Source organism: Camelus bactrianus, chromosome 20 (assembly GCF_048773025.1).
Source record: "Camelus bactrianus isolate YW-2024 breed Bactrian camel chromosome 20, ASM4877302v1, whole genome shotgun sequence".
NCBI lineage: Eukaryota > Metazoa > Chordata > Mammalia > Artiodactyla > Camelidae > Camelus > Camelus bactrianus.
This window is the reverse complement of record NC_133558.1, coordinates 46955308-46974402: the sequence shown is the minus strand read 5'-3', so window position 1 is coordinate 46974402 and position 19095 is coordinate 46955308.

The window sequence follows — 19095 nt, the reverse complement described above, 5'->3', positions numbered from 1 at the left end:
GAGCTAGTACCTCCCCATATATATGTATGGAGTAGAGTTTGCAACTGAAAAGAAACTTTGTGTTCCCAACAAGCTAGGTGAAGGACGGCTTTCACACACACTTATCTCTCAGAACTGAGCATGTGGAGAGACGTTCGTTCATCTAGCACAAAGGGAACGGGTTGCAGGGGAAACTTATACTCTGGTCTCTCAGTCTGTTTCCTAGTGCCCGTATGAAGTTCCTGCTGTTTTCACTGTAAAACCGTGTTGGAGCTAGTACCTCCCCAAATATATGTATGGTGTGGAGTTTGCAACTGAAAAGAAACTTTGTGTTCCCAACAAGCTAGGTGAAGGACGGCTTTCACACACACTTATCTCTCAGAATTTAGCACGTTGAGAGACGTTCGTTCATGTAGCAAAAAGGGAACGGGTTGCAGGAGAAACTTTTACTCTGGTTTCTCAGTCTGTTTCCTAGTGCCGGGTTGAAGTTCCTGCAGTTTTCACTGTGAAACCGAGATGGAGCTTGTACCTCCCCATATATATGTATGGAGTGGAATTTGCAATTGAAAAGAAACTTTGTGTTCCCAATAAGCTAGGTGAAGGACGGCTTTCACACACACTTATCTCTCAGAACTGAGCATGTGGAGTGACGTTCGTTCATCTAGCACAAAGGGAACGGGTTGCAGGGGAAACTTTTACTCTGGTCTCTCAGTCTGTTTCCTAGTGCCGGTTTGAAGTTCCTGCAGTGTTCACTGTGAAACCGAGTTGGAGCTAGTACCTCCCCATATATATGTATGGAGTGGAGTTTGCAACTAAAAAGAATCTTTGTGTTCCCAACAAGCTAGGTGAAGGACGGCTTTCACACACACTTATCTCTCAGAACTGAGCAAGTGGAGAGACGTTCGATCATCTAGCACAAAGGGAACGGGTTGCAGGAGAAACTTATACTCTGGTTTCTCAGTCTGTTTCCTAGTGCCGGTTTGAAGTTCCTGCAGTTTTCATTGTGAAAACGAGTTGGAGCTTGTACCTCCCCATATATATGTATGGAGTGGAATTTGCAACTGAAAAGAAACTTTGTGTTCCCAACAAGCTAGGTGAAGGACGGCTTTCACACACACTTATCTCAGAACTGAGCATGTGGAGAGACGTTCGTTCATCTAGCACAAAGGGAACAGGTTGCAGGAGAAACTTTTACTCTGGTCTCTCAGTCTGTTTCCTAGTGCCGGTTTGAAGTTCCTGCAGTGTTCACTGTAAAACCGAGTTGGAGCTAGAACCTCCCCATATATATGTATGGAGTAGAGTTTGCATCTGAAAAGAAACTTTGTGTTCCCAACAAGCTAGGTGAAGGACGGCTTTCACACACACTTATCTCTCATAACTAAGCATGAGGAGAGACGTTCATTCATCTAGCACAGATGGAACGGGTTTTAGGAGAAACTTTTACTCTGGTTTCTCAGTCTGTTTCCTAGTGCCGGTTTGAAGTTCCTGCAGTTTTCATTGTGAAACCGAGTTGGAGATAGTACCTCCCCATATATATGTATGGAGTGGAATTTGCAACTGAAAAGAAACTTTGTGTTCCCAACAAGCTAGGTGAAGGACGGCTTTCACACACACTTATCTCTCAGAACTGAGCATGTGGAGAGACGTTCGTTCATCTAGCACAAAGGGAACGGGTAGCAGGAGAAACTTTTACTCTGGTCTCTCAGTCTGTTTCCTAGTGCCGGTTTGAAGTTCCTGCAGTGTTCACTGTAAAACCGAGTTGGATCTAGTACCTCCCGATATATATGTATGGAGTAGAGTTTGCAACTGAAAAGAAACTTTGTGTTCCCAACAAGCTAGGTGAAGGACGGCTTTCACACACACTTATCTCTCATAACTAAGCATGTGGAGAGACGTTCGTTCATCTAGCACAATGTGAACGGTTTGCAGGAGAAACGTTTACTCTGGTTTCTCAGTCTGATTCCTAGTGCCGGTTTGAAGTTCATGCAGTTTTCACTGTGAAACCGAGTTGGAGCTAGTACCTCCCCATATATATGTATGGAGTAGAGTTTGCAACTGAAAAGAAACTTTGTGTTCCCAACAAGCTTGGTGAAGGACGGCTTTCAAACACACTTATCTCTCAGAACTGAGCATGTGGAGAGACGTTCGTTCATCTAGCACAGATGGAACGGGTTTTAGGAGAAACTTTTACTCTGGTTTCTCAGTCTGTTTCCTAGTGCCGGTTTGAAGTTCCTGCAGTTTTCATTGTGAAACCGAGTTGGAGCTAGTACCTCCCCATATATATAGATGGAGTGGAGTTTGCAACTGAAAAGAAACTTTGTGTTCCCAACAAGCTAGGTTAAGGACGGCTTTCACACACACTTATCTCTCAGAACTGAGCATATGGAGAGACGTTCGTTCATCTAGCACAGATGGAACGGTTTGCAGGAGAATCAGTTACTCTGGTTTCTCAGTCTGTTTCCTAGTGCCGTTTTGAAGTTCCTGCAGTTTTCACTGTGAAACCGAGTTGGAGCTAGTACCTCCCCATATATATGTATGGAGTAGAGTTTGCAACTGAAAAGAAACTTTGTGTTCCCAACAAGCTATGTGAAGGACGGCTTTCACACACACTTATCTCTCAGAACTGAGCATGTGGAGAGACGTTCGTTCATCTAGCACAAAGGGAATGGGTAGCAGGAGAAACTTATACTCTGGTCTCTCAGTCTGTTTCCTAGTGCCGGTTTGAAGTTCCTGCAGTTTTCACTGTAAAACCGAGTTGGAGCTAGTACCTCCCCATATATATGTATGGAGTAGAGTTTGCAACTGAAAAGAAACTTTGTGTTCCCAACAAGCTAGGTGAAGGACGGCTTTCACACACACTTATCTCTCAGAACTGAGCATGTGGAGAGACGTTCGTTCATCTAGCACAAAGGGAACGGGTTGCAGGGGAAACTTATACTCTGGTCTCTCAGTCTGTTTCCTAGTGCCCGTATGAAGTTCCTGCTGTTTTCACTGTAAAACCGTGTTGGAGCTAGTACCTCCCCAAATATATGTATGGTGTGGAGTTTGCAACTGAAAAGAAACTTTGTGTTCCCAACAAGCTAGGTGAAGGACGGCTTTCACACACACTTATCTCTCAGAATTTAGCACGTTGAGAGACGTTCGTTCATGTAGCAAAAAGGGAACGGGTTGCAGGAGAAACTTTTACTCTGGTTTCTCAGTCTGTTTCCTAGTGCCGGGTTGAAGTTCCTGCAGTTTTCACTGTGAAACCGAGATGGAGCTTGTACCTCCCCATATATATGTATGGAGTGGAATTTGCAATTGAAAAGAAACTTTGTGTTCCCAATAAGCTAGGTGAAGGACGGCTTTCACACACACTTATCTCTCAGAACTGAGCATGTGGAGTGACGTTCGTTCATCTAGCACAAAGGGAACGGGTTGCAGGGGAAACTTTTACTCTGGTCTCTCAGTCTGTTTCCTAGTGCCGGTTTGAAGTTCCTGCAGTGTTCACTGTGAAACCGAGTTGGAGCTAGTACCTCCCCATATATATGTATGGAGTGGAGTTTGCAACTAAAAAGAATCTTTGTGTTCCCAACAAGCTAGGTGAAGGACGGCTTTCACACACACTTATCTCTCAGAACTGAGCAAGTTGAGAGACGTTCGTTCATGTAGCAAAAAGGGAACGGGTTGCAGGAGAAACTTTTACTCTGGTTTCTCAGTCTGTTTCCTAGTGCCGGTTTGAAGTTCCTGCAGTTTTCACTGTGAAACCGAGATGGAGCTAGTACCTCCCCATATATATGTATGGAGTGGAATTTGCAATTGAAAAGAAACTTTGTGTTCCCAACAAGCTAGGTGAAGGACGGCTTTCACACACACTTATCTCTCAGAACTGAGCATGTGGAGTGACGTTCGTACATCTAGCACAAAGGGAACGGGTTGCAGGGGAAACTTTTACTCTGGTCTCTCAGTCTGTTTCCTAGTGCCGGTTTGAAGTTCCTGCAGTGTTCACTGTGAAACCGAGTTGGAGCTAGTACCTCCCCATATATATGTATGGAGTGGAGTTTGCAACTGAAAAGAATCTTTGTGTTCCAAACAAGCTAGGTGAAGGACGGCTTTCACACACACTTAACTATCAGAACTGAGCAAGTGGAGAGACGTTCGATCATCTAGCACAAAGGGAACGGGTTGCAGGAGAAACTTATACTCTGGTTTCTCAGTCTGTTTCCTAGTGCCGGTTTGAAGTTCCTGCAGTTTTCATTGTGAAAACGAGTTGGAGCTTGTACCTCCCCATATATATGTATGGAGTGGAATTTGCAACTGAAAAGAAACTTTGTGTTCCCAACAAGCTAGGTGAAGGACGGCTTTCACACACACTTATCTCAGAACAGAGCATGTGGAGAGACGTTCGTTCATCTAGCACAAAGGGAACGGGTTGCAGGGGAAACTTTTACTCTGGTCTCTCAGTCTGTTTCCTAGTGCCGGTTTGAAGTTCCTGCAGTGTTCACTGTAAAACCGAGTTGGAGCTAGAACCTCCCCATATATATGTATGGAGTAGAGTTTGCAACTGAAAAGAAACTTTGTGTTCCCAACAAGCTAGGTGAAGGACGGCTTTCACACACACTTATGTCTCATAACTAAGCATGTGGAGAGACGTTCATTCATCTAGCACAGATGGAACGGGTTTTAGGAGAAACTTTTCTCTGGTTTCTCAGTCTGTTTCCTAGTGCCGGTTTGAAGTTCCTGCAGTTTTCATTGTGAAACCGAGTTGGAGATAGTACCTCCCCATATATATGTATGGAGTGGAATTTGCAACTGAAAAGAAACTTTGTGTTCCCAACAAGCTAGGTGAAGGACGGCTTTCACACACACTTATCTCTCATAACTAAGCATGTGGAGAGACGTTCGTTCATCTAGCACAAAGTGAACGGGTTGCAGGAGAAACGTTTACTCTGGTTTCTCAGTCTGTTTCCTAGTGCCGGTTTGAAGTTCCTGCAGTTTTCATTATGAAACCGAGTTGGAGCTTGTACCTCCCCATATATATGTATGGAGTGGAGTTTGCAACTGAAAAGAAACTTTGTGTTCCCAACAAGCTAGGTGAAGGACGGCTTTCACACACACTTATCTCTCAGAACTGAGCATGTGGAGAGACGTTCGTTCATCTAGCACAAAGGAATAGGGTAGCAGGAGAAACATATACTCTGGTCTCTCAGTCTGTTTCCTAGTGCCGGTTTGAAGTTCCTGCAGTGTTCACTGTAAAACCGAGTTGGAGCTAGTACCTCCCCATATATATGTATGGAGTAGAGTTTGCAACTGAAAAGAAACTTTGTGTTCCCAACAAGCTAGGTGAAGGACGGCTTTCACACACACTTATCTCTCAGAACTGAGCATGTGGAGAGACGTTCGTTCATCTAGCACAAAGGGAACGGGTTGCAGGGGAAACTTATACTCTGGTCTCTCAGTCTGTTTCCTAGTGCCCGTATGAAGTTCCTGCTGTTTTCACTGTAAAACCGTGTTGGAGCTAGTACCTCCCCAAATATATGTATGGTGTGGAGTTTGCAACTGAAAAGAAACTTTGTGTTCCCAACAAGCTAGGTGAAGGACGGCTTTCACACACACTTATCTCTCAGAATTTAGCACGTTGAGAGACGTTCGTTCATGTAGCAAAAAGGGAACGGGTTGCAGGAGAAACTTTTACTCTGGTTTCTCAGTCTGTTTCCTAGTGCCGGGTTGAAGTTCCTGCAGTTTTCACTGTGAAACCGAGATGGAGCTTGTACCTCCCCATATATATGTATGGAGTGGAATTTGCAATTGAAAAGAAACTTTGTGTTCCCAATAAGCTAGGTGAAGGACGGCTTTCACACACACTTATCTCTCAGAACTGAGCATGTGGAGTGACGTTCGTTCATCTAGCACAAAGGGAACGGGTTGCAGGGGAAACTTTTACTCTGGTCTCTCAGTCTGTTTCCTAGTGCCGGTTTGAAGTTCCTGCAGTGTTCACTGTGAAACCGAGTTGGAGCTAGTACCTCCCCATATATATGTATGGAGTGGAGTTTGCAACTAAAAAGAATCTTTGTGTTCCCAACAAGCTAGGTGAAGGACGGCTTTCACACACACTTATCTCTCAGAACTGAGCAAGTGGAGAGACGTTCGATCATCTAGCACAAAGGGAACGGGTTGCAGGAGAAACTTATACTCTGGTTTCTCAGTCTGTTTCCTAGTGCCGGTTTGAAGTTCCTGCAGTTTTCATTGTGAAAACGAGTTGGAGCTTGTACCTCCCCATATATATGTATGGAGTGGAATTTGCAACTGAAAAGAAACTTTGTGTTCCCAACAAGCTAGGTGAAGGACGGCTTTCACACACACTTATCTCAGAACTGAGCATGTGGAGAGACGTTCGTTCATCTAGCACAAAGGGAACAGGTTGCAGGAGAAACTTTTACTCTGGTCTCTCAGTCTGTTTCCTAGTGCCGGTTTGAAGTTCCTGCAGTGTTCACTGTAAAACCGAGTTGGAGCTAGAACCTCCCCATATATATGTATGGAGTAGAGTTTGCATCTGAAAAGAAACTTTGTGTTCCCAACAAGCTAGGTGAAGGACGGCTTTCACACACACTTATCTCTCATAACTAAGCATGAGGAGAGACGTTCATTCATCTAGCACAGATGGAACGGGTTTTAGGAGAAACTTTTACTCTGGTTTCTCAGTCTGTTTCCTAGTGCCGGTTTGAAGTTCCTGCAGTTTTCATTGTGAAACCGAGTTGGAGATAGTACCTCCCCATATATATGTATGGAGTGGAATTTGCAACTGAAAAGAAACTTTGTGTTCCCAACAAGCTAGGTGAAGGACGGCTTTCACACACACTTATCTCTCAGAACTGAGCATGTGGAGAGACGTTCGTTCATCTAGCACAAAGGGAACGGGTAGCAGGAGAAACTTTTACTCTGGTCTCTCAGTCTGTTTCCTAGTGCCGGTTTGAAGTTCCTGCAGTGTTCACTGTAAAACCGAGTTGGATCTAGTACCTCCCGATATATATGTATGGAGTAGAGTTTGCAACTGAAAAGAAACTTTGTGTTCCCAACAAGCTAGGTGAAGGACGGCTTTCACACACACTTATCTCTCATAACTAAGCATGTGGAGAGACGTTCGTTCATCTAGCACAATGTGAACGGTTTGCAGGAGAAACGTTTACTCTGGTTTCTCAGTCTGATTCCTAGTGCCGGTTTGAAGTTCATGCAGTTTTCACTGTGAAACCGAGTTGGAGCTAGTACCTCCCCATATATATGTATGGAGTAGAGTTTGCAACTGAAAAGAAACTTTGTGTTCCCAACAAGCTTGGTGAAGGACGGCTTTCAAACACACTTATCTCTCAGAACTGAGCATGTGGAGAGACGTTCGTTCATCTAGCACAGATGGAACGGGTTTTAGGAGAAACTTTTACTCTGGTTTCTCAGTCTGTTTCCTAGTGCCGGTTTGAAGTTCCTGCAGTTTTCATTGTGAAACCGAGTTGGAGCTAGTACCTCCCCATATATATAGATGGAGTGGAGTTTGCAACTGAAAAGAAACTTTGTGTTCCCAACAAGCTAGGTTAAGGACGGCTTTCACACACACTTATCTCTCAGAACTGAGCATATGGAGAGACGTTCGTTCATCTAGCACAGATGGAACGGTTTGCAGGAGAATCAGTTACTCTGGTTTCTCAGTCTGTTTCCTAGTGCCGTTTTGAAGTTCCTGCAGTTTTCACTGTGAAACCGAGTTGGAGCTAGTACCTCCCCATATATATGTATGGAGTAGAGTTTGCAACTGAAAAGAAACTTTGTGTTCCCAACAAGCTATGTGAAGGACGGCTTTCACACACACTTATCTCTCAGAACTGAGCATGTGGAGAGACGTTCGTTCATCTAGCACAAAGGGAATGGGTAGCAGGAGAAACTTATACTCTGGTCTCTCAGTCTGTTTCCTAGTGCCGGTTTGAAGTTCCTGCAGTTTTCACTGTAAAACCGAGTTGGAGCTAGTACCTCCCCATATATATGTATGGAGTAGAGTTTGCAACTGAAAAGAAACTTTGTGTTCCCAACAAGCTAGGTGAAGGACGGCTTTCACACACACTTATCTCTCAGAACTGAGCATGTGGAGAGACGTTCGTTCATCTAGCACAAAGGGAACGGGTTGCAGGGGAAACTTATACTCTGGTCTCTCAGTCTGTTTCCTAGTGCCCGTTTGAAGTTCCTGCTGTTTTCACTGTAAAACCGAGTTGGAGCTAGTACCTCCCCAAATATATGTATGGAGTGGAGTTTGCAACTGAAAAGAAACTTTGTGTTCCCAACAAGCTAGGTGAAGGACGGCTTTCAAACACATTTATCTCTCAGAACTAAGCATGTGGAGAGACGTTCGTTCATGTAGCACAAAGGGAACGGGTTGCAGGAGAAACTTTTACTCTGGTTTCTCAGTCTGTTTCCTAGTGCCGGTTTGAAGTTCCTGCAGTTTTCACTGTAAAACCGAGTTGCAGCTAGTACCTCCCCATATATATGTATGGAGTGGAGTTTGCAACTGAAAAGAAACTTTGTGTTCCAAACAAGCTAGGTGAAGGACGGCTTTCACACACACTTATCTCTCAGAACTGAGCATGTGGAGAGACGTTCGTTCATCTAGCACAGATGGAACGGGTTGCAGGAGAAACTTATACTCTGTTTCTCAGTCTGTTTCCTAGTGCCGGTTTGAAGTTCCTGCAGTTTTCACTGTGAAACCGAGATGGAGCTAGTACCTCCCCATATATATGTATGGAGTGGAATTTGCAACTGAAAAGAAACTTTGTGTTCCCAACAAGCTAGGTGAAGGACGGCTTTCACACACACTTATCTCTCAGAACTGAGCATGTGGAGAGACTTTCGTTCATCTAGCACAAAGGGAACGGGTTGCAGTGGAAACTTATACTCTGGTCTCTCAGTCTGTTTCCTAGTGCCGGTTTGAAGTTCCTGCAGTGTTCACTGTGAAACCGAGTTGGAGCTAGTACCTCCCCATATATATGTATGGAGTGGAGTTTGCAAATGAAAAGAATCTTTGTGTTCCCAACATGTTAGGTGAAGGACGGCTTTCACACACACTTATCTCTCAGAACTAAGCATGTGGAGAGACGTTCGTTCATCTAGCACAGATGGAACGGGTTTTAGGAGAAACTTTTACTCTGGTTTCTCAGTCTGTTTCCTAGTGCCGGTTTGAAGTTCCTGCAGTTTTCATTGTGAAACCGAGTTGGAGCTAGTACCTCCCCATATATATGTATGGAGTGGAATTGGCAACTGAAAAGAAACTTTGTGTTCCCATCAAGCTAGGTGAAGGACGGCTTTCACACACAATTATCTCTCAGAACTGAGCATGTGGAGAGACGTTCGTTGATCTAGCACAAAGGGAACGGGTAGCAGGAGAATCTTTTACTCTGGTTTCTCAGTCTGTTTCCTAGTGCCGGTTTGAAGTTCCTGCAGTGTTCACTGTAAAACCGAGTTGGATCTAGTACCTCCCCATATATATGTATGGAGAGGAGTTTGCAACTGAAAAGAAACTTTGTGTTCCCAACAAGCTAGGTGAAGGACGGCTTTCACACACACTTATCTCTCAGAACTAAGCATGTGGAGAGACGTTCGTTCATGTAGCACAAAGGGAACGGGTTGCAGGAGAAACTTTTACTCTGGTTTCTCAGTCTGTTTCCTAGTGCCGGTTTGAAGTTCCTGCAGTTTTCACTGTAAAACCGAGTTGCAGCTAGTACCTCCCCATATATATGTATGGAGAGGAGTTTGCAACTGAAAAGAAACTTTGTGTTCCCAACAAGCTAGGTGAAGGACGGCTTTCACACACACTTATCTCTCAGAACTGAGCAAGTGGAGAGACGTTCGTTCATCTAGCACAGATGGAACGGGTTGCAGGAGAAACTTATACTCTGTTTCTCAGTCTGTTTCCTAGTGCCGGTTTGAAGTTCCTGAAGTTTTCACTGTGAAACCGAGATGGAGCTAGTACCTCCCCATATATATGTATGGAGTGGAGTTTGCAAATGAAAAGAATCTTTGTGTTCCCAACAAGCTAGGTGAAGGACGGCTTTCACACACACTTATCTCTCAGAACTAAGCATGTGGAGAGACGTTCGTTCATCTAGCACAGATGGAACGTTTTGCAGGAGAAACTTTTACTCTGGTTTCTCAGTCTGTTTCCTAGTGCCGGTTTGAAGTTCCTGCAGTTTTCATTGTGAAACCGAGTTGGAGCTAGTACCTACCCATATATATGTATGGAGTGGAATTTGCAACTGAAAAGAAACTTTGTGTTCCCAACAAGCTAGGTGAAGGACGGCTTTCACACACACTTATCTCTCAGAACTAAGCATGTGGAGAGACGTTCGTACATGTAGCACAAAGGGAACGGGTTGCAGGAGAAACTTTTACTCTGGTTTCTCAGTCTGTTTCCTAGTGCCGGGTTGAAGTTCCTGCAGTTTTCACTGTGAAACCGAGATGGAGCTAGTACCTCCCCATATATATGTATGGAGTGGAATTTGCAATTGAAAAGAAACTTTGTGTTCCCAATAAGCTAGGTGAAGGACGGCTTTCACACACACTTATCTCTCAGAACTGAGCATGTGGAGTGACGTTCGTTCATCTAGCACAAATGGAACGGGTTGCAGGGGAAACTTTTACTCTGGTCTCTCAGTCTGTTTCCTAGTGCCGGTTTGAAGTTCCTGCAGTGTTCACTGTGAAACCGAGTTGGAGCTAGTACCTCCCCATATATATGTATGGAGTGGAGTTTGCAACTAAAAAGAATCTTTGTGTTCCCAACAAGCTAGGTGAAGGACGGCTTTCACACACACTTATCTCTCAGAACTGAGCAAGTGGAGAGACGTTCGATCATCTAGCACAAAGGGAACGGGTTGCAGGAGAAACTTATACTCTGGTTTCTCAGTCTGTTTCCTAGTGCCGGTTTGAAGTTCCTGCAGTTTTCATTGTGAAAACGAGTTGGAGCTTGTACATCCCCATATATATGTATGGAGTGGAATTTGCAACTGAAAAGAAACTTTGTGTTCCCAACAAGCTAGGTGAAGGACGGCTTTCACACACACTTATCTCAGAACTGAGCATGTGGAGAGACGTTCGTTCATCTAGCACAAAGGGAACAGGTTGCAGGAGAAACTTTTACTCTGGTCTCTCAGTCTGTTTCCTAGTGCCGGTTTGAAGTTCCTGCAGTGTTCACTGTAAAACCGTGTTGGAGCTAGAACCTCCCCATATATATGTATGGAGTAGAGTTTGCAACTGAAAAGAAACTTTGTGTTCCCAACAAGCTAGGTGAAGGACGGCTTTCACACACACTTATCTCTCATAACTAAGCATGTGGAGAGACGTTCATTCATCTAGCACAGATGGAACGGGTTTTAGGAGAAACTTTTACTCTGGTTTCTCAGTCTGTTTCCTAGTGCCGGTTTGAAGTTCCTGCAGTTTTCATTGTGAAACCGAGTTGGAGATAGTACCTCCCCATATATATGTATGGAGTGGAATTTGCAACTGAAAAGAAACTTTGTGTTCCCAACAAGCTAGGTGAAGGACGGCTTTCACACACACTTATCTCTCAGAACTGAGCATGTGGAAAGACGTTCGTTCATCTAGCACAAAGGGAACGGGTAGCAGGAGAAACTTTTACTCTGGTCTCTCAGTCTGTTTCCTAGTGCCGGTTTGAAGTTCCTGCAGTGTTCACTGTAAAACCGTGTTGGATCTAGTACCTCCCCATATATATGTATGGAGTGGAGTTTGCAACTGAAAAGAAACTTTGTGTTCCCAACAAGCTAGGTGAAGGACGGCTTTCACACACACTTATCTCTCATAACTAAGCATGTGGAGAGACGTTCGTTCATCTAGCACAATGTGAACGGTTTGCAGGAGAAACGTTTACTCTGGTTTCTCAGTCTGTTTCCTAGTGCCGGGTTGAAGTTCCTGCAGTTTTCACTGTGAAACCGAGTTGGAGCTTGTACCTCCCCATATATATGTATGGAGTGGAGTTTGCAACTGAAAAGAAACTTTGTGTTCCCAACAAGCTATGTGAAGGACGGCTTTCACACACACTTATCTCTCAGAACTGAGCATGTGGAGAGACGTTCGTTCATCTAGCACAAAGGGAATGGGTAGCAGGAGAAACTTATACTCTGGTCTCTCAGTCTGTTTCCTAGTGCCGGTTTGAAGTTCCTGCAGTTTTCACTGTAAAACCGAGTTGGAGCTAGTACCTCCCCATATATATGTATGGAGTAGAGTTTGCAACTGAAAAGAAACTTTGTGTTCCCAACAAGCTAGGTGAAGGACGGCTTTCACACACACTTATCTCTCAGAACTGAGCATGTGGAGAGACGTTCGTTCATCTAGCACAAAGGGAACGGGTTGCAGGGGAAACTTATACTCTGGTCTCTCAGTCTGTTTCCTAGTGCCCGTTTGAAGTTCCTGCTCTTTTCACTGTAAAACCGAGTTGGAGCTAGTACCTCCCCAAATATATGTATGGAGTGGAGTTTGCAACTGAAAAGAAACTTTGTGTTCCCATCAAGCTAGGTGAAGGACGGCTTTCAAACACATTTATCTCTCAGAACTAAGCATGTGGAGAGACGTTCGTTCATGTAGCACAAAGGGAACGGGTTGCAGGAGAAACTTTTACTCTGGTTTCTCAGTCTGTTTCCTAGTGCCGGTTTGAAGTTCCTGCAGTTTTCACTGTAAAACCGAGTTGCAGCTAGTACCTCCCCATATAAATGTATGGAGTGGAGTTTGCAACTGAAAAGAAACTTTGTGTTCCAAACAAGCTAGGTGAAGGACGGCTTTCGCACACACTTATCTCTCAGAACTGAGCAAGTGGAGAGACGTTCGTTCATGTAGCACAGATGGAACGGGTTGCAGGAGAAACTTATACTCTGTTTCTCAGTCTGTTTCCTAGTGCCGGTTTGAAGTTCCTGCAGTTTTCACTGTGAAACCGAGATGGAGCTAGTACCTCCCCATATATATGTATGGAGTGGAATTTGCAACTGAAAAGAAACTTTGTGTTCCCAACAAGCTAGGTGAAGGACGGCTTTCACACACACTTATCTCTCAGAACTGAGCTTTTGGAGAGACTTTCGTTCATCTAGCACAAAGGGAACGGGTTGCAGGGGAAACTTTTACTCTGGTCTCTCAGTCTGTTTCCTAGTGCCGGTTTGAAGTTCCTGCAGTGTTCACTGTGAAACCGAGTTGGAGCTAGTACCTCCCCATATATATGTATGGAGTGGAGTTTGCAAATGAAAAGAATCTTTGTGTTCCCAACAAGCTAGGTGAAGGACGGCTTTCACACACACTTATCTCTCAGAACTAAGCATGTGGAGAGACGTTCGTTCATCTAGCACAGATGGAACGGGTTTTAGGAGAAACTTTTACTCTGGTTTCTCAGTCTGTTTCCTAGTGCCGGTTTGAAGTTCCTGCAGTTTTCATTGTGAAACCGAGTTGGAGCTAGTACCTCCCCATATATATGTATGGAGTGGAATTTGCAACTGAAAAGAAACTTTGTGTTCCCAACAAGCTAGGTGAAGGACGGCTTTCACACACAATTATCTCTCAGAACTGAGCATGTGGAGAGACGTTCGTTGATCTAGCACAAAGGGAACGGGTAGCAGGAGAATCTTTTACTCTGGTTTCTCAGTCTGTTTCCTAGTGCCGGTTTGAAGTTCCTGCAGTTTTCACTGTAAAACCGAGTTGCAGCTAGTACCTCCCCATATATATGTATGGAGTGGAGTTTGCAACTAAAAAGAAACTTTGTGTTCCCAACAAGCTAGGTGAAGGACGGCTTTCACACACACTTATCTCTCAGAACTGAGCAAGTGGAGAGACGTTCGTTCATCTAGCACAGATGGAACGGGTTGCAGGAGAAACTTATACTCTGTTTCTCAGTCTGTTTCCTAGTGCCGGTTTGAAGTTCCTGCAGTTTTCACTGTGAAACCGAGATGGAGCTAGTACCTCCCCATATATATGTATGGAGTGGAATTTGCAACTGAAAAGAAACTTTGTGTTCCCAACAAGCTAGGTGAAGGACGGCTTTCACACACACTTATCTCTCAGAACTGAGCATGTGGAGAGACTTTCGTTCATCTAGCACAAAGGGAACGGGTTGCAGGGGAAACTTTTACTCTGGTCTCTCAGTCTGTTTCCTAGTGCCGGTTTGAAGTTCCTGCAGTGTTCACTGTGAAACCGAGTTGGAGCTAGTACCTCCCCATATATATGTATGGAGTGGAGTTTGCAAATGAAAAGAATCTTTGTGTTCCCAACAAGCTAGGTGAAGGACGGCTTTCACACACACTTATCTCTCAGAACTAAGCATGTGGAGAGACGTTCGTTCATCTAGCACAGATGGAACGGGTTTTAGGAGAAACTTTTACTCTGGTTTCTCAGTCTGTTTCCTAGTGCCGGTTTGAAGTTCCTGCAGTTTTCATTGTGAAACCGAGTTGGAGCTAGTACCTCCCCATATATATGTATGGAGTGGAATTTGCAACTGAAAAGAAACTTTGTGTTCCCAACAAGCTAGGTGAAGGACGGCTTTCACACACAATTATCTCTCAGAACTGAGCATGTGGAGAGACGTTCGTTGATCTAGCACAAAGGGAACGGGTAGCAGGAGAATCTTTTACTCTGGTTTCTCAGTCTGTTTCCTAGTGCCGGTTTGAAGTTCCTGCAGTGTTCACTGTAAAACCGAGTTGGATCTAGTACCTCCCCATATATATGTATGGAGAGGAGTTTGCAACTGAAAAGAAACTTTGTGTTCCCAACTAGCTAGGTGAAGGACGGCTTTCACACACACTTATCTCTCAGAACTAAGCATGTGGAGAGACGTTCGTTCATGTAGCACAAAGGGAACGGGTTGCAGGAGAAACTTTTACTCTGGTTTCTCAGTCTGTTTCCTAGTGCCGGTTTGAAGTTCCTGCAGTTTTCACTGTAAAACCGAGTTGCAGCTAGTACCTCCCCATATATATGTATGGAGTGGAGTTTGCAACTAAAAAGAAACTTTGTGTTCCCAACAAGCTAGGTGAAGGACGGCTTTCACACACACTTATCTCTCAGAACTGAGCAAGTGGAGAGACGTTCGTTCATCTAGCACAGATGGAACGGGTTGCAGGAGAAACTTATACTCTGTTTCTCAGTCTGTTTCCTAGTGCCGGTTTGAAGTTCCTGCAGTTTTCACTGTGAAACCGAGATGGAGCTAGTACCTCCCCATATATATGTATGGAGTGGAGTTTGCAAATGAAAAGAATCTTTGTGTTCCCAACAAGCTAGGTGAAGGACGGCTTTCACACACACTTATCTCTCAGAACTAAGCATGTGGAGAGACGTTCGTTCATCTAGCACAGATGGAACGTGTTGCAGGAGAAACTTTTACTCTGGTTTCTAAGTCTGTTTCCTAGTGCCGGTTTGAAGTTCCTGCAGTTTTCATTGTGAAACCGAGTTGGAGCTAGTACCTCCCCATATATATGTATGGAGTGGAATTTGCAACTGAAAAGAAACTTTGTGTTCCCAACAAGCTAGGTGAAGGACGGCTTTCACACACACTTATCTCTCAGAACTAAGCATGTGGAGAGACGTTCGTACATGTAGCACAAAGGGAACGGGTTGCAGGAGAAACTTTTACTCTGGTTTCTCAGTCTGTTTCCTAGTGCCGGTTTGAAGTTCCTGCAGTTTTCACTGTAAAACCGAGTTGCAGCTAGTACCTCCCCATATATATGTATGGAGTGGAGTTTGCAACTGAAAAGAAACTTTGTGTTCCCAACAAGCTAGGTGAAGGACGGCTTTCACACACACTTATCTCTGAGAACTGAGCAAGTGGAGAGACGTTCGTTCATCTAGCACAGATGGAACGGGTTGCAGGAGAAACTTATACTCTGTTTCTCAGTCTGTTTCCTAGTGCCGGTTTGAAGTTCCTGCAGTTTTCACTGTGAAACCGAGATGGAGCTAGTACCTCCCCATATATATGTATGGAGTGGAATTTGCAACTGAAAAGAAACTTTGTGTTCCCAACAAGCTAGGTGAAGGACGGCTTTCACACACACTTATCTCTCAGAACTAAGCATGTGGAGAGACGTTCGTTCATCTAGCACAGATGGAACGGGTTTTAGGAGAAACTTTTACTCTGGTTTCTCAGTCTGTTTCCTAGTGCCGGTTTGAAGTTCCTGCAGTTTTCATTGTGAAACCGAGTTGGAGCTAGTACCTCCCCATATATATGTATGGAGTGGAATTTGCAACTGAAAAGAAACTTTGTGTTCCCAACAAGCTAGGTGAAGGACGGCTTTCACACACACTTATCTCTCAGAACTAAGCATGTGGAGAGACGTTCGTTCATGTAGCACAAAGGGAACGGGTTGCAGGAGAAACTTTTACTCTGGTTTCTCAGTCTGTTTCCTAGTGCCGGTTTGAAGTTCCTGCAGTTTTCACTGTAAAACCGAGTTGCAGCTAGTACCTCCCCATATATATGTATGGAGTGGAGTTTGCAACTGAAAAGAAACTTTGTGTTCCCAACAAGCTAGGTGAAGGACGGCTTTCACACACACTTATCTCTCAGAACTGAGCATGTGGAGAGACGTTCGTTCATCTAGCACAGATGGAACGGGTTGCATGAGAAACTTATACTCTGTTTCTCAGTCTGTTTCCTAGTGCCGGTTTGAAGTTCCTGCAGTTTTCACTGTGAAACCGAGATGGAGCTAGTACCTCCCCATATATATGTATGGAGTGGAATTTGCAACTGAAAAGAAACTGTCTGTTCCCAACAAGCTAGGTGAAGGACGGCTTTCACACACACTTATCTCTCAGAACTGAGCATGTGGAGAGACGTTCGTTCATCTAGCACAAAGGGAACGGGTTGCAGGGGAAACTTTTATTCTGGTCTCTCAGTCTGTTTCCTAGTGCCGGTTTGAAGTTCCTGCAGTTTTCATTGTGAAACCGAGTTGGAGCTAGTACCTCCCCATATATATGTATGGAGTGGAGTTTGCAACTGAAAAGAATCTTTGTGTTCCCAACAAGCTAGGTGAAGGACGGCTTTCACACACAATTATCTCTCAGAACTGAGCAAGTGGAGAGACGTTCGATCATCTAGCACAAAGGGAACGGGTTGCAGGAGAAACTTATACTCTGGTTTCTCAGTCTGTTTCCTAGTGCCGGTTTGAAGTTCCTGCAGTTTTCATTGTGAAACCGAGTTGGAGTTTGTACTTCCCCATATATATGTATGGAGTGGAATTTGCAACTGAAAAGAAACTTTGTGTTCCCAACAAGCTAGGTGAAGGACGGCTTTCACACACACTTATCTCTCAGAACTGAGCATGTGGAGAGACGTTCGTTCATCTAGCACAAAGGGAACGGGTAGCAGGAGATACTTTTACTCTGGTCTCTCAGTCTGTTTCCTAGTTCCGGTTTGAAGTTCCTGCAGTGTTCACTGTAAAACCGAGTTGGAGCTAGTACCTCCCCATATATATGTATGGAGTAGAGTTTGCAACTGAAAAGAAACTTTGTGTTCCCAACAAGCTAGGTGAAGGACGGCTTTCACACACACTTATCTCTCAGAACAAAGCATGTGGAGAGACGTTCGTTCATCTAGCACAGATGGAACGGGTTTTAGGAGAAACTTTTACTCTGGTTTCTCAGTATGTTTCCTAGTGCCGGTTTGAAGTTCCTGCAGTTTTCATTGTGAAACCGAGTTGGAGCTAGTACCTCCCCATATATATAGATGGAGTGGAGTTTGCAACTGAAAAGAAACTTTGTTTTCCCAACAAGCTAGGTTAAGGACGGCTTTCACACACACTTATCTCTCAGAACTGAGCATATGGAGAGACGTTCGTTCATCTAGCACAGATGGAACGGTTTGCAGGAGAAACATTTACTCTGGTTTCTCAGTCTGTTTCCTAGTGCCGGTTTGAAGTTCCTGCAGTTTTCACTGTGAAACCGAGTTGGAGCTAGTACCTCCCCATATATATGTATGGAGTAGAGTTTGTAACTGAAAAGAAACTTTGTGTTCCCAACAAGCTAGGTGAAGGACGGCTTTCACACACACTTATCTCTCAGAACTAAGCATGTGGAGAGACGTTCGTTCATCTAGCACAAAGGGAACGGGTTGCAGGGGAAACTTTTACTCTGGTCTCTCAGTCTGTTTCCTAGTGCCGGTTTGAAGTTCCTGCAGTGTTCACTGTGAAACCGAGTTGGAGCTAGTACCTCCCCATATATATGTATGGAGTGGAGTTTGCAACTGAAAAGAATCTTTGTGTTCCCAACAAGCTAGGTGAAGGATGGCTTTCACACACAATTATCTCTCAGAACTGAGCAAGTGGAGAGACGTTCGATCATCTAGCACAAAGTGAACGGGTTGCAGGAGAAACTTATACTCTGGTTTCTCAGTCTGTTTCCTAGTGCCGGTTTGAAGTTCCTGCAGTTTTCATTTTGAAACCGAGTTGGAGCTTGTACCTCCCCATATATATGTATGGAGTGGAATTTGCAACTGAAAAGAAACTTTCTGTTCCCAACAAGCTAGGTGAAGGACGGCTTTCACACACACTTATCTCTCAGAACTGAGCATGTGGAGAGACGTTCGTTCATCTAGCACAAAGGGAACGGGTAGCAAGAGAAACTTTTACTCTGGTCTCTCAGTCTGTTTCCTAGTGCCGGTTTGAAGTTCCTGCAGTTTTCACTGTAAAACCGAGTTGGAGCTAGTACCTCCCCATATATATGTATGGAGTAGAGTTAGCAACTGAAAAGAAACTTTGTGTTCCCAACAAGCTAGGTGAAGGACGGCTTTCACACACACTTATCTCTCAGAACTAAGCATGTGGAGAGACGTTCGTTCATCTAGCACAGATGGAACGGGTTTTAGGAGAAACTTTTACTCTGGTTTCTCAGTCTGTTTCCTAGTGCCGGTTTGAAGTTCCTGCAGTTTTCATTGTGAAACCGAGTTGGAGCTAGTACCTCCCCATATATATAGATGGAGTGGAGTTTGCAACTGAAAAGAAACTTTGTGTTCCCAATTAGCTAGGTGAAGGACGGCTTTCACACACACTTATCTCTCAGAAAAAAGCATGTGGAGAGACGTTCGTTCATGTAGCACAAAGGGAACGGTTTGCAGGAGAAACTTTTACTCTGGTT